The sequence below is a fragment of the Leuciscus leuciscus genome (assembly GCF_965113295.1).
Source record: "Leuciscus leuciscus genome assembly, chromosome: 3".
NCBI classification, from domain to species: domain Eukaryota; kingdom Metazoa; phylum Chordata; class Actinopteri; order Cypriniformes; family Leuciscidae; genus Leuciscus; species Leuciscus leuciscus.
The window spans coordinates 51,165,296-51,180,761 of NC_138727.1; the positions used below are offsets into that span (position 1 = coordinate 51,165,296).

At 36.3% G+C, this 15,466-nt stretch overlaps 2 long non-coding RNA genes across 2 annotated transcripts in view; one reads left to right on the forward strand and one right to left on the reverse strand.

The window, feature by feature from the left end:
• LOC309493958 overlaps window positions 1–15,466 on the reverse strand; it is a 179,022-nt gene that overhangs the window by 91,381 nt on the left and 72,175 nt on the right. The gene's annotated exons all lie outside the window — the stretch shown is intronic.
• LOC309493978 overlaps window positions 1–15,466 on the forward strand; it is a 68,960-nt gene that overhangs the window by 42,323 nt on the left and 11,171 nt on the right. The window contains exons 2-3 of the long non-coding RNA XR_014204156.1: window positions 10,717–10,796; window positions 10,940–10,978. This is a non-coding gene — a long non-coding RNA (uncharacterized lncRNA). The remainder of the gene's footprint in view (window positions 1–10,716; window positions 10,797–10,939; window positions 10,979–15,466) is intronic.

The window sequence follows — 15,466 nt, forward strand, 5'->3', positions numbered from 1 at the left end:
TGCTTTAGTCAGGCTTTTGACTTTTTGACATCTGTTTGTTATGGTGAGAACAGCAAGAGAACATATAATCAGATGCTGTAAACTGATTGATGATAAGAATATAATCATCATATATTGGCTTAACTCGTTGATATTATGTGGGAGGTTTATATGGGTAGTATGTTATTAACTCTGTTTTATTGTTGTGATTCTACAGCAAGAGAATAATAGAATTTAATCAGAACATCAAATGATTTTTAACACACCATTTACATATTTTGGGCTCCTGAGAGTTTTACTCACACACAGACATCAAGAATCAGCATATGAATCTCAACAATGGTGACATGCTTCATGCTGCAATGCATTCTGGGTGCATCATGCGAAACTTATCCATGGCTCCCAGAATGCATTGCACTGTCACCATTGCATGTCACCATTGTTGAGATTCATATGCTGATTCTTGATGTCTGTGTGCGAGTAAAACTCACAGGAGCCCAAAATATGTAAATGGTGTGTTAAAAATCGTTTGATGTTCTGATTAAATTCTATTATTCTCTTGCTGTAGAATCACAACAATAAAACAGAATTAATAACATACTACCCAGAGAAACCTCCCACATAATATCAACGAGTTAAGCCAATATATGATGATTATATTCTTATCATCAATCAGCTTACAGCTTCTGATTATGTGTTCTCTTGCTGTTCTCATCATAACAAACAGATACAGCTGCCTGAGGAAAACAAATGTTAAAAAGTCAAGAGCCTGACTAAAGCACACACTGATCGCCACAATGGTAACATCAAATCAAACTATTACTTTCAAATAAGTAATCAACATCTAAGCCTCTTCTTAATTCTTAATTCTCAATACGAACTTCTGAAGATGTCGGACAGAAATAAAGTCAGTCTGGTTAGTAATAAGTGAAGCTGGTAATGCTGTTTGTGGAGTAGGGCTGGGCGATTTAAATCGCGATATTGTTATGCGCATCTCGTCAGTAAAGCCGGTTCCTTGATTTAGTAGTAAATCACCATCACCTGCTTTCAGATGGAGCGGCATTTAGGGCTGAGAAGATAATTAAGTGATTCATTTAGTGATGATTGAGCATTATTGAAGATACCTGATGTTAACAAGCAGAATCACTGAAGAAGAAAAGCACAAATTGTAAGTTACCATTAAGGTGATGGGTGTTTGCTTTAGTTGGGCTCTAGACCATTATATGTTTACTTTAATATTTACTGTTGTTTGTCTGCTGTTATTGATTTATAACAGTTAAATGAACAAAGTAAAATGTTATCTTATAGTGTTGGTTATGTTTTGACATAATCATACTGTGATCTGAAAAGTGAAACATATTAAGATAGTTAGATTTAACTTGTTAGCAGCAGTTTTGTGATTCTTCAGCCTATGATTATCAGGACTTTACTTATAATTCAAAATATTTAATAAACATTGCTCTAATCAAAAAGACGTTCAGACATCAATAATCAGCCTGTGAATCTCAACAATGGTGGTGACAATAATAAAGCATGTTGCAGTGGCTGCCACCAATCACAACTCATTAATGGCTCCCATCATGCATTGCGGTATGAATAAATTATGATCTGAATTGTCTATGTAATTTACTTTTCCTCATTGAATATTCTGCTCCTCACCATTGTTTAGATGCATAGACTGAATCTTGACATCTGTGTGTGCCTAAAAGAATGATTTCTTTTTTAAACAAGTTTTAAGAAATCCTTTATATCAAAAATTCTGGCCATTTATTCAGATTCACAGTTATGCTGTAACCAACAACATAAATCGAAGTCAGAAAGAAGGATCTTAATGAGCTCAGTGATCAAGTTCAAATGATGATTGTCATAATATAACCAACAAAGACCACTTTTTTTTCTTTGTTCAACTGGCAGTTTTAACTCAGATACAACCGCCAAAGTACACAAATCTAAACAAAATCTAAAGTACACATGAAAGGGTCAGAGCCCAACTAAAGCAACTACCCATCACAATAATGGTAACTTACAATTTGCGATTTTCTCCTTCAGCGATTCTACTTGTTAACATCAGGTGTCTTCAATAATGCTCAATCATCACTAAATTAATCACTTAGTTATCTCATTAACTTAAACACTCTTGAGTGTGGAGTCATACACTCCCAGGGGTGTTAATTTAACACTGGAGTTTTTGCTGTATACAAAGAGCCGTAGTTAACTGACAAGCTGAGCCATATCGCATTAAATATCGCTGGCGATACGTCCGCGATATTGATGTGATTTGGCTCAGCTTGTCAGTTAACTACGGCTCTTTGTAGTAAATGCCGCTCCATCTGAAAGCAGGTGATGGCGATTTACTACTAATCAAGGAACCGGCATTACTGATGAGATGCGCATAACAATATCGCGATTTAAATCGCCCAGCCCTATTTTGGAGTTGTTTAATGAGATCTTGAGAGATGTAATGTATTTTATCTTCAGTTGATTTCATCCAAGGCTGTGGCTGGAAGTAGTTCTTGTGTTTCTCTTTCCTTCAGTGATTCTGCTTGTTGACAGCAGGTGTTCTTCACTAATACAAAATCATTATTCAATCACTTAATTATCTCATTACCTCCAACACTGATTAAGTGTTACATTAAACAGCCTGTAGTGTGCACACTAAGCAGTGTTCATTTCATCTGGGCAAACCCATGTGGGGCCTACATGGAAACTGGGTGCAAAAGTTAGATAGCCCAGGTCAAACCCATTTGGGCCCCACGTGGCTCTGCTGGCTGGGCAGGGATAATATCCGGGTTTTTAAAAACCGGGATATGAGCATATCCGGGTTTTTGCCGGTGTTTACATGGCCGTGCGCGACCGGGTTATTGGCTGCATGTAAACGTAGTCATTGTCTCTCGTCTTGTCTCGTCATCTCACTCATGATCTGTGTCTTGCCGTGGCGAGTGAGCTTTTGAACTAAACAGGTCTTGTCTACTTGTGTTTGTGTGTCATATGAATAATATATATGTGCCCCATACATGGAATCAGAGTGCCTACTGTATGTAGTAAATGGAAAATCTCTACAGCAAAAGGCCAACCGCTACATGCATTCGGTTTGTATCTACCATTTATTAGTAATGATTTACACAGTTTGTTTACTACTTACTATTTACCTGAGCATTCAGTATTGTGCAATATAGCATACAGAAGGTGAGGGACATTTTGGGGGGAAAGAAGTGCTGCATTTTATCATTTAAACATGTGACTTTTCATGAAAATTCTATAATCCAAGATGGCCGCCACCATATGACGTCATAATATGCAAATTAGATGGGAAAATGTAATCCCTACATAAACTTTGGGTCATCCTTAATATTTCTCTCATTTACAGAAAGTCTCTACACAGCAAAAACTCCAGTGTTAAATTAACACTCCTGGGAGTATATATGAGACCACACTTGTAGAGTGTAAAGTGTTAAAATATGAGTGTTAAATTAACACTCAAGAGTGTTAAAGTTAATGAGATAATTAAGTGATTAATTGAGTGATAATTGATCATTACTGAAGACACCTGATGTTAACAAGCAGAATCACTGATGGAGAAAATCACAAATTGTAAGCCACCATTATGGTGATGGGTGTTTGCTTTAGTTGGGTTCTTGACCCTTACATGTTTACTTTAAATGTTGCTTGTCTGCTGTTATTGATTTATAACAGTCAGATGAACAAAGAAAAAATGTGATCTGAAAGACTAAACTTATTGAGATAGTTTGGATTTGTAAATTACAGCAGCTCTGTGATTCTACAGCATATGATTTTCAGTATTTTTCATGTAATCCAAAATATTTAATAAACATTGTTCTGATCAAAAGACTTTCAAATTAATTAATATATTTAGAAACACAGACATCAATAATCAGCCTGTGAATCTCAACAATGGTGACAATAATAAAGCATGTTGCAGTGGCTGCCACCAATCACAACTCATTAATGGCTCCCATCATGCATTGCGGTATGAATGATCTGAATTGTGTATGTAATTTACTTTTCCTAATTGAATATTCTGCTCGTCACCATTGTTGAGATGCATAGACTGAATCTTGATGTCTTTGTGTGCCTAAAATAAAGATTTTTTTTTTTTCAAAACAACTTTTAAGAAGTCCTTTGTATTATATCTAAAATTCTGGATATTTATGCAGAATCACAGTTATGCTGTAACCAACAACATAAATCTAAGTCAGAAATATGAGTTCAATGATCAAGTTCAAATGACGATTGTCATAATATAACCAACACCATCAGATCACTTTTTTTCTTTGTTCATCTGGCAGTTATAACTCAGATACAACAGCCAAACAATATCTAAAGTTAATAACATAAGGGTCAAGAGCCCAACTAAAGCAAACAATAATCACCATAACGGTGGCTTACAATTTGTGATTTTCTCCTTCAGTGATTCTGCTTGTTAACATCAGGTGTCTTCAATAATGATCAATCATCACTCAATTAATCACTTAATTATCTCATTAACTTTAACACTCATATTTGAACACTTTACACTCTACAAGTGTGGTCTCATATATACTCCCAGGAGTGTTAATTTAACATTGGAGTTTTTGCTGTGTATCTTTATCACTTTTAAGATAAAGCCTTTTGAAATTAAGATGTCAAAATCGAACGTTTTAGGAAAAAACCTCTGGCTCCTAAAGGGTTCATTTAACACTGGGGATTTTGCTGTGTGGAATAAACATGTGGCAGGACTTTTACATTCTGACCCCTGGACTATACAGTCTTCACGTCATGCTGAAAAAAACAAACAAACAAAAAACACATAAATTACCAGCTGCTGCCACTGTGGGTTAAAGCTAAACAAAAAAAATAAAAAAAATAAACTGATTGCAAAATACACATAGTACTGTGTGGAAAATCTGACAATACACTGAGAAGGAACTGGATATCTGGGTGTTTTTTTAATGTATAAATTTGTATTTGAATTTGAATTTGATGAGGAAACAGTGGACTTGTTCTCATGTTACTTTATCAGGATGGACTAATAACTTATCTACAAACATCTGAACACAAAATTTTTTTTTTTGTTTAGCAGTTGGTCGTGTCGGGTGAGGATCACTGTTGCTTATATCAAGTAAGATATTCTTTCTACTTATCATGATTCTCATCAGTCTCTTTATGTCAAATGCATGTATTGATGTGTGTGTAGTTACAGTTTTGTAGTTATAATTGATTTGTGTGTAGTTATGGTTGAATAGTTATGCTTTGACCAGGACAGAACTGTAAGTCCTTTAACATTTTTAAGGATGAAACTTTATAAATAACTCCAGAGCACTTGTAGATCTACACCAATTTTCAGTTCAGAAGTTTTTGGGAAAGAGCTTGTGATTCTAAGATGATTCGTATTTGGTCATTTAGTCATATTTGGTCAACACAAGAGCATCACAGTAATTCCCCAGTGTTAAATTAACACCACCAGCAGTAACACTGCTGTTAAGTAAAACTGAAGCAGTGTTAGTTAATTAAATAATTAAGTGATTAATTGAGTGATGATTGTTTGATTATTGAAGACACCTGATGATAACAAGCAGAATCATTGAAGAAAAGATAAACACAATAACTGACTTCCAGCCACAGTCTTAGGCCTGGGAAACACTAGAAGATTTTCAAATGTTAACCAAAGTTAACCCAAATGTCTGTTATACCACAAACATAAGGGCAGTCTCAACCAATTTTTTGTTTTATAATCCTCTGAATTAGGGCTGTGCGATATATATCGTGAGATTGTTATGCGCATCTCATCAGTAAAGCCGGTTCCTTGATTAGTAGTAAATCGCCATCACCTGCTTTCAGATGGAGCGGCATTTACTACAAAGAGCCGTACACTGTTAACCCTTGCTGTAAAAAAAGGCCTAATTCTGACAGTATCATACCATTTTCCATTAAAACAGTAATATACCGTAGAAAACAAAAATAGCCTACAGGAATATACTGTAAATCAACAGTGCTCAAAATCGACACTCAGAGGCTGTTTTCCCAATCACACCCTATACCCTCATTCACTATTCCCTACATTAGTTCACTAATATAGTCCACTTGACAGAGTGAATGAAAAGAAGTGAGTGAATTGAGACACTGATGAACACCTGATAAGCAGAATCACTGTAGGACTGAGAAACAAGAACAGAAAAACAGAGAAACACAAGAACTACAACTGACTTCCAGCCACTGAGTGTGAAACCAGTTTACAAACCAGTTTACGATTATTTCTTTCATACATGTACAAAAGTTTTTGTTGAGAATTAACAGAGATTTAGTTAATAATAAAGTTTTTTGTAACCATAATGGAGATCAGTATTTGCTTTAGTTGGTCTCTTGTCCCTTGACTTCTTACCATTCATCTCTCTCTGGCTGCTGTAACAGTGAGTTTATAAAACACATTTGTTATGGCAAGAAAAAGTCAAGAGGAAGATGATCAGGTGTTTTTGGCTTTTGAGATGATGTCACAATCATTCTGGACGTGTCTGATTCTCTGATCTTTCCTGTATATATTCTTTGAATTTATGGGTATTTCATATTTACCATATATCTGTGAATCTACAACATGAAATCAATATTTTTGTTATCAGGTCTTCTGAAGAATATCATAATCATATAGCGCATTAAAACTTTTTGAATTCCTGCTCGACTCAGACACACACAGACATCAACAATCAGCATATGAATCTCAACAATGGTGACAATCAAAAGTTTCATGTCGCAATGCATGCTGGGTTCCAGGATAGTATAAAACTCCCAGCATGCACTGCTGCATGAATAAAAAATAAATATTGCCACCATTGTTGAGATTCATGTGCTAAATTGTGATATCTCTGTGTTTCTAAATAACAGTGGAGCTCTGTTTTTTTTTTGGTTTATTTATGATGTGTTAAAAAAAATGAGTCATTGTAATGTATTGCTGTTATTTCACAGTGGTGGTAATGTAACACTCTTGATTGAGGAATAAACGAATTTTAAATTCTGAACGAATGAGAATGAATTCTTTAGAGAATGAACATGCAATATAATGATGATTTTTGTCATCATAATCGCAATCATTCACAAACTGTGTTTGTGCACAATTGTGACTTGCACAAAAATAGCTCAAGCAGCAAAAGAAAAACTAATGTTAAGAAGTCAATGGTCCAGAACCCAACTAAAGCAAGCACTGATCTCTATAATGGTAACTTCAAACCAAACATTTTCAATTAAACATCTCAATAACAACTTCTGTAGATGTATGACAGAAATAAAGCCATACTGGTTAATAATAAGTGTAATAATGTGTAATGGCTGGAAGTCAGTTGTAGTTCTTGTGTTTCTCTATTTTATGTTATTGTGTTCCTCTTTCCTTCAGTGATTCTGCTTGTTAACAGCAGGTGTTCATCAGTAATGCTCATCAATCACACTTAATTATCTCACTGCAACACTGTCAATGTTACTTTTTACTCTTTTTTTAGTGTGGATTTCCCTGTGGGGTTGAAAGGGTTAACAGTGTAAGATAAAAAGACACACCCACAACATTTATTTTAACAGTAATAAACTGTAAGTTATAAAACAGGTTTATACTGGCAACACTGTTGCCAGTAGTTTACTGTAAAATCTTGTTTTTTGGGTCACCGTTGTGCAGAAGAGTAGAGCCTGTGTTTCAGTCCAGGAGAAGATCTGCAAACATTGATGATATGCTGCATATTGCTTTATTTAACAGGCGGTGACTGTGTAGTTGCTGGTCCAGTGGAAATCTCTTTATTTACAAAAAGTTTTGTTGTGGTTACAAATGAAATAAGTTCACAGTAATACTTTGCTCACATTATTAATGCATTGTAAATTTTAGTTAATACATTTAAATGACAGTTGGTCAATTTAAGGCAGTCGTTTTCTGCAAGTGAAATTAGTTAACTTGAATTTTAATTTAGTGCATTTTTACAGAAACAAACTGTAGATTGCAGTGAAGAACTGTACAATTAACAGTAAATTACTGGCAACAGTGTTGCCAGTATTTTACTGTAAAAAAACCCGGTAAGGTCTAACAGTGTAGTTAACTGACAAGCTGAGCCATATCGCATTAATATCGCGGACGTATCGCCAGCGATAATTAATGCGATATGGCTCAGCTTGTCAGTTAACTACGGCTCTTTGTACACAGCAAAAACTCCAGTGTTAAATTAACACTCCTGGGAGTGTATGAGTCCACACTCAAGAGTGTTGAAGTTAATGAGATAATTAAGTGATTAATTTAGTGATGATTGAACATTATTGAAGACACCTGATGTTAACAAGCAGAATCACTGAAGGAGAAAATCTCAAATTGTAAGTTACCGTTATGACGATCAATGGTTGCTTTAGTTGGAATCTTGACCCATATATTATTAACTTTAGATTTTGTTTGTCTGTTGTTTCTGAATTATAATCACCAGTTGAACAAAGAAAAAAGTGATCTAATGGTGTTGGTTATGTTATGACAATCATCATTTGAACTTGATCACTGAACTCATTAAAATCCTTCTTTCTGACTTCGATTTATGTTGTTGGTTAATGAATCTGCATAAATGGCCAGAATTTTTGATATAATATAAAGGATTTCTTAAAAGTTGCTTAAAAAAAAAAAAAATCATTCTTTTAGGCACACACAGATTTCAAGATTCAGTCTATGCATCTCAACAATGGTGAGGAGCAGAATATTCAATTAGGAAAAGTAAATTACATAGACTATTCAGATCATAATTTATTCATACCGCAATGCATGATGGGAGCCATTAATGAGTTTTAATGAGTTGTGATTGGTGGCAGCCACTGCAAATATGCTTTATTATTGTCACCATTGTTGAGATTCACATGCTGATTATTGATGTCTGGGTTTTAAATGAATTTATCTGAATGTCTTTTGATCAGAACAATGTTTATTAAATATTTTGAATTATAAGTAAAGTACTGATAATCATAGGCTGAAGAATCACTAAACTGCTGCTAACAAATAAAACCAAACTATCTTAATATGTTTCCTTTTTCAGATCACAGCATGATTATGCCAAAACATAACCAACACTATAAGATAACATTTTACTTTGTTCATTTAACTGTTATAAATCATTAACAGCAGACAAACAACAGTAAATATTAAAGTAAACAAATAATGGTCTAGAGCCCAACTAAAGCAAACACCCATCACCTTAATGGTAACTTACAATTTGTGATTTTCTTCTTCAGTGATTCTGCTTGTTAACATCAGGTGTCTTCAATAATGCTCAATCATCACTAAATTAATCACTTAATTCTCTCATCAGCCCTAAATGCCGCTCCATCTGAAAGCAGGTGATGGTGATTTACTACTAATCAAGGAACCGGCTTTACTGACGAGATGCGCATAACAATCTCACGATATATATCGCACAGCCCTACTCTGAATGCACACACTAGAAGATTAGTCCGGCGTGCGACACCACACACCTGTCGAGTGTAACATTTTCACAGTGAGACGAGATTTTACGGAGAGTCGTGAGATCAAACGTGACTTGAGAAGAAAAACAAATGGATTGGAAAGCGGGTTCTCCTGCCATGAATTTAGTTTTACATGAAGAAAAGCAGAGAAAATAAGAATATGGGTGATCTTCTTTCTCAATACCCCACTGTCGTGGCATGTTTGTGGCTGCCAAGTTTCAGGTATAGAAGCACACAACATCCAGTTGGTGACCAACTTGCTCGCTCTCATTGGCTATCGCAGGTATCCCGTCAGAGGCAGCCCGATCAAGATTTGTAAATATCAATCATGTTTGAAATTTACGATTTGTGATCGTGCGGACTCCAACATGATCAGGAGCAGTAAACTGATCTTCTAACTGATTCTAATCATATTGCTGGATCTCATGCTGCAGTAACACAGTGTTTGTGATGTGAATATATTAATGGAACAACACAATTATTAGAAGCAAAAGACATCAGTGAATCAGTCTATATCATGATGATTTTAAAGCAATCAACAAGAAACCATCATCACCTGATCTCATTTCACTTTAGCTTTCTTTGCTGCTGCAAATGTGTTTGACAAACACAGTCACAGCCGATAAAAAGACAATAAATATAAGAAGAGTTAAGAGCCCAACTAATGGAAACACTAATCATCATTACGGTGACTTCAAATGAAACATTAGAGTTAAACCTCTAACCTCTGTAGACATCTGACAGAAATAAAGTCAGTCTGGTTAGTAATAAGTGAAGCTGGTAATGCTGTTTGTGGCGTTGTTTAATCCTCCTCTGCTGAGATCTTCACATATTTAATGTCTTCTTTTCTCTTCAGTTGATTTCATCTAAGGCTGTGGCTGAAGTCAGTTGTAGTTCTTGTGTTTCTGTTCGTCTCTTTTTCTGTTCTCTTCTTTCCTTCAGTGATTCTGCTTGTTAACAGGCTTAGTAAGGCTGAGATGACTCTTTATTTAATATACACAGCTTTTGTGGCTCATATAAGGTTCAGTTCTGGTTTATTTATTTGCTCTTGGCTGACATGTGGCATTGCTATGGCCTGCTTGTGGCCCAGATCTGGCAAACAGGAGTGAGCTGCCCAAGGGCCTTCATTCCACACTGCATGTGGGCTAGATCATCTTTTCACGGGTGCCAGATGTGGGCCTGTTGCTTTGTCGGATGTGTGTTTGAAACAAAAATAACTTTTTTAAAGTCATACGTCAATGCAATGGCTAATTTGTTTATTCTCTAACTCTAAAGGAAACTCGTCCTCTGAACTGTTTTTTTAATAAACAAATAAACTGGACTGTCAAAACTGACAATGGCTTCCTTTCATAAAGGTGAGTATTCTTCTTGTGTTTAAAGGTTGGCTCTCATCGCCCCAAAACCCTTATGAACTGTGAACGTATGATGAATGTATTTTTCTCAGACTCAATCCAATACAAATAAAATTGTTTTTATTGACTTTTTCTTCATATTTCAGGTTTTATAAAAACTCATCCTCTCATCTCTGCTATTCTGTGTAAGTCTAAACCGTGTTATTTGCTTTTTATTTTATTTGTCTGTATGCTTATCCTTCACGTTACTTCATGTTGTCTTGATCTGTTTGGGAGCTGGAGTAAAGTTGTTAATGTAACACATAAATTATGCTTTTTGGTTTAGAGCTACAGAAAGAAAGTCACTCAAACTCTAATAAATTTTTGCATGTTAGGATCCGTTTGGGAGAAATGTCTTTTCTTTCTCTTGAAACCTCTACACAGTAAATTCCACAGTGTTAAATCAACACTGCTCAGAGCAAATATGGTCCCACTCTACAGAGTGTTAAAGTAACACTAAAGCGGTGTTAAAGTTAATGAGATAATTAAGTGATTAATTTAGTGATGTTTGAGCATTATTGAAGACACCTGATGTTAACAAGCAGAATCACTGAAGGAGAAAATCATAAATTGTAAGTTACCATTATGGTGATGGGTGTTTGCTTTAGTTGGGCTCTTGACCCTTATATGTTTACTTTAAATTTTACTGTTGTTTGTCTGCTGTTATTGATGTATAACAGTCAAATGAACGAAGTAAAAGTGTGATCTGATAGTGTTGGTTATGTTTTGACATAATCATGCTGTGATCTGAAAAATGAAACTTAGAGATAGTTTGGTTTATCTTGTTACCAGCAGCTTTGTGATTTTAACAGCATATGATTATCAATACTTTACTTACAATCCAAAATATTTCATAAACATTGTTCTGATCAAAACACTTTCAAATTAATTTATTTAGAAACACAGACATCAATAATCGGCCTGTGAATCTCAACAATGGTGACAATAATAAAGCATGTTGCAGTGGCTGCCACCAATCACAACTCATTAATGGCTCCCATCATGCATTGCGGTATGAATAAATTATGATCTGAATTGTCTATTTAATTTACTTTCCCTAATTGAATATTCTGCTCGTCACCATTGTTGAGATGCATAGACTGAATCTTGACGTCTGTGTGTGCCTAAAGGAAAGATTTTTTTGTTTTAAACAACTTTTAAGAAATCCTTTATATTATATAAAAAATTCTGGATATTTATGCAGATTCACAGTTATTTTGTAACCAACAACATAAATCTAAGTCAGAAATAAGGATCATAATGAGTTCAGTGATCAAGTTCAAATGATGAATTTCATAATATAACCAACACCATCAGATCACTTTTTTTTTTCTTTGTTCATTTGGCAGTTATAACTCAGATACAACAGCCAAATTAACTCTAAAGTAAGCATATAAGGGTCAAGAGCCCAACTAAAGCAAACACCCATCACCATAACGGTGGCTTACAATTTGTGCTTTTCTCCTTCAGTGATTCTGCTTGTTAACTGCAGGTGTCTTCAATAATGTTCAATCATCACTAAATTAATCACTTAATTATCTCATTAACTTTAACACCGCTTTAGTGTTACTTTAACACTCTGTAGAGTGGGACCATATTTGCTCTGAGCAGTGTTGATTTAACACTGTGGAATTTACTGTGTAGAATTTCTAAACCATTTGGTCATTCATGCATTCATTTATATTGATACAACTACAATGTGATTGATTTATTTTTGGAGAGAAGCCATTCAAAACAACAACCACTTCTTTCATTCAGATGCCTGAATAATGCACTGAAAAAAATAAATAAAATACTGTAAAATTTACTGCAACTTACTGGGAATTTTGTTTGCCAGTAGGGATGGCAGTCTGACACTGAAGCTTTGATACGTGCTTCAAACTATTAACTACAATTCCATTTGAACCACTGCTCTGAAGGTTGCTTTGGTACGGAACAATCACGTGACATCCGAAGCAGCAACTGCTTCATTCTCTGAATGAATCACCTGAGTGCAGTAGATTTATTTCACTCGACTTAAAGATTCCTGTGTCCACTATCTAGCCGGGATAATTTAGATGCAGCCTTGGCACTTCACCAGAGCCCCTTTCACACAGAGATTCCGGAAAATACACGGATAAAGTGACCCGGGATTTGACACGTGGCCCCATGGCCGATTCCGGTGAGGAGAGATATTCTCTCTCAAGCCGGCGGCTCAATTTGGCATCCCCATCCAGAGCGTTGGTCTCTGCATGCGTGGATAATCAACGGATACCTGTTGCCTTGCCAGAAGGGGTTGTGAACACGATCACGCAGTGTAGAGCTCCTTCTACGAGAAGGCTATACGCGTCTAAATGGTCTGTGTTCTCCTCATGGTGTGCCGACAAAAATCTAGACCCAAGAACTTGTGGGGTCTCATGGGTGCTTTGCTTCCTTCAAGAGCTATTGGACGAGGGCAGGTCCCCCTCCACGCTCAAAGTGTATGTTGCGGCTATTGCAGCGTTCGCAGAATCGACACGCGGCCAGTCAATAGGAAGGAACGAGCTCATCATCCGCTTCCTTAGAGGAGCCAGGAGGATGAATCCCCCACGGCCCCCGTCGGTTCCTATTTGGGATCTTTCCTTGGTCCTAGAGGCCCTGAAAACACATCCCTTTGAACCATTAGATTCCGTGGATCTAAAATACCTTTCGCTCAAAACCGTTTTTCTGATAGCCCTGTCATCAGTCAAACATGTGGGGGATCTACACGCACTGTCTGTTAGCGCCGCGTGTCTCGAGTTTGGACCAAATGACTCTAAAGTCATCCTCAAACCGAGACACAGTTATGTCCCCAAGGTGATTGGCACTCCCTTCATCTTCATCCCGCCATCTCTCTATCGGCTCTGCCAGCATCCGGTAGCGAGGGCGATAATAACCTCCTCTGCCCTGTCAGGGCGCTGAGAGTTTACATTACGCGCTCCGCCGCCTTCAGGCGCTCGGAGCAGCTCTTTGTTTCGTTTGGTGGGCGCACCAACCCAGATAGCAACATTGTTTCGGCCCAGATCCGGCCCACATCTGGCACTTGTGGAATGCGGATCTGGCCCACATGCAGCGTGGAATGACGGCACTTGGGTGGGCCACTCCTGTTTGCCAGATCTGGGCCACAAGCAGGCCATAGCAATGCCACATGTCAGCCAAGAGCAAAGAAATAAACCAGAACTGGACCTTATCTGAGCCACAAAATCTGTGTATATTAAATATAGAGTCATCTCATCCTTAATAAGCCTGTTAACAAGCAGAATCCCTGAAGGAAAGAAGAGAACAGAAAAAGAGACAAGCAGAAACACAAGAACTACAACTGACTTCAGACACAGTCTTAGATGAAATCGACTGAAGAGAAAAGAAGAGATTCAATCTGTGAAGATCTCAGCAGAGGAGGATTAAACAACTCCACAAACAGCATTACCAGCTTCACTTATTACTAACCAGACTGACTTTATTCCTGTCAGACGTCTACAGAAGTTTTTATTGATAATTAACAGAGGTTTAACTCTAATATGTTTCATTTGTAGTCACCATAACAGTGGTTAGTGTTTCCATTAGTTGGGCTCTTAACTCTTATTATATCTTTAGTCTTTCTTTGGCTGCTGTGACAGTGTGTATGTCAAACACATTTACAGCAGCAAAGAAAGCTAAAGTGAAATGAGATCAGGTGATGATGGTTACCTGTTGATGGGTGTATAATCATCATGAAATAACCTTTTTCACTGATGTTTTTGGAATCTAACAATTGTGTTGAGCCATTAATATCTTCACATCACAAACTCTGTGTTACTGCAGCATGAGATCCAGAAATATTATAACAAGTTAGAAGACTTTATCAAGCATGAGCACCAAAAAGTCAGTTTAATAAGACACACACAGACATCAACAATCAGCGTATGCATCTCAACAATGGTGACAATCAAAAGTACTTTGCTGCAATGCATGATGGGTACCAGCATAGTACAAAACTCCCAGCATGCATTGCAACATGAATAAATTATGCAGCTGAATTGTCCTATAATTTAGTTTGATTCTAAATATTTGCTTACATTTTTTGCTGTTGTTTCTGTTGTGAATTAGTAGCTTTTCAGTGATGTTCTAAATTATTCTTTTTATCAAAATATTTGTGATTGTCACCATTGTTGAGATTCATACGATGATTGTTGATATCTGTGTGTGTCAGATTAAGCAAATTTTCTTTATCTCATGTTGATAAAAGCTTTAAACTGACTGTTATAATATTGCTAGATCTCATTATGCAGTAACACAGGATTTGTGATGTGAAGATATTAATGGATCAACACAATTATTAGATTCCAAAAGCATTAGTGAAAAAGGTTATTTCATGATGATTATAAACCCATCAACAGGTAACCATCATCACCTGATCTCATTTCACTTTAGCTTTCTTTGCTGCTGTAAATGTGTTTGACATACACACTGTCACAGCAGCCAAAGAAAGACTAAAGATATAATAAGAGTTAAGAGCCCAACTAATGGAAACACAAACCACTGTTATGGTGACTACAAATGAAACATATTAGAGTTAAACCTCTGTTAATTATCAATAAAAACTTCTGTAGACGTCTGACAGGAATAAAGTCAGTCTGGTTAGTAATAAGTGAAGCTGG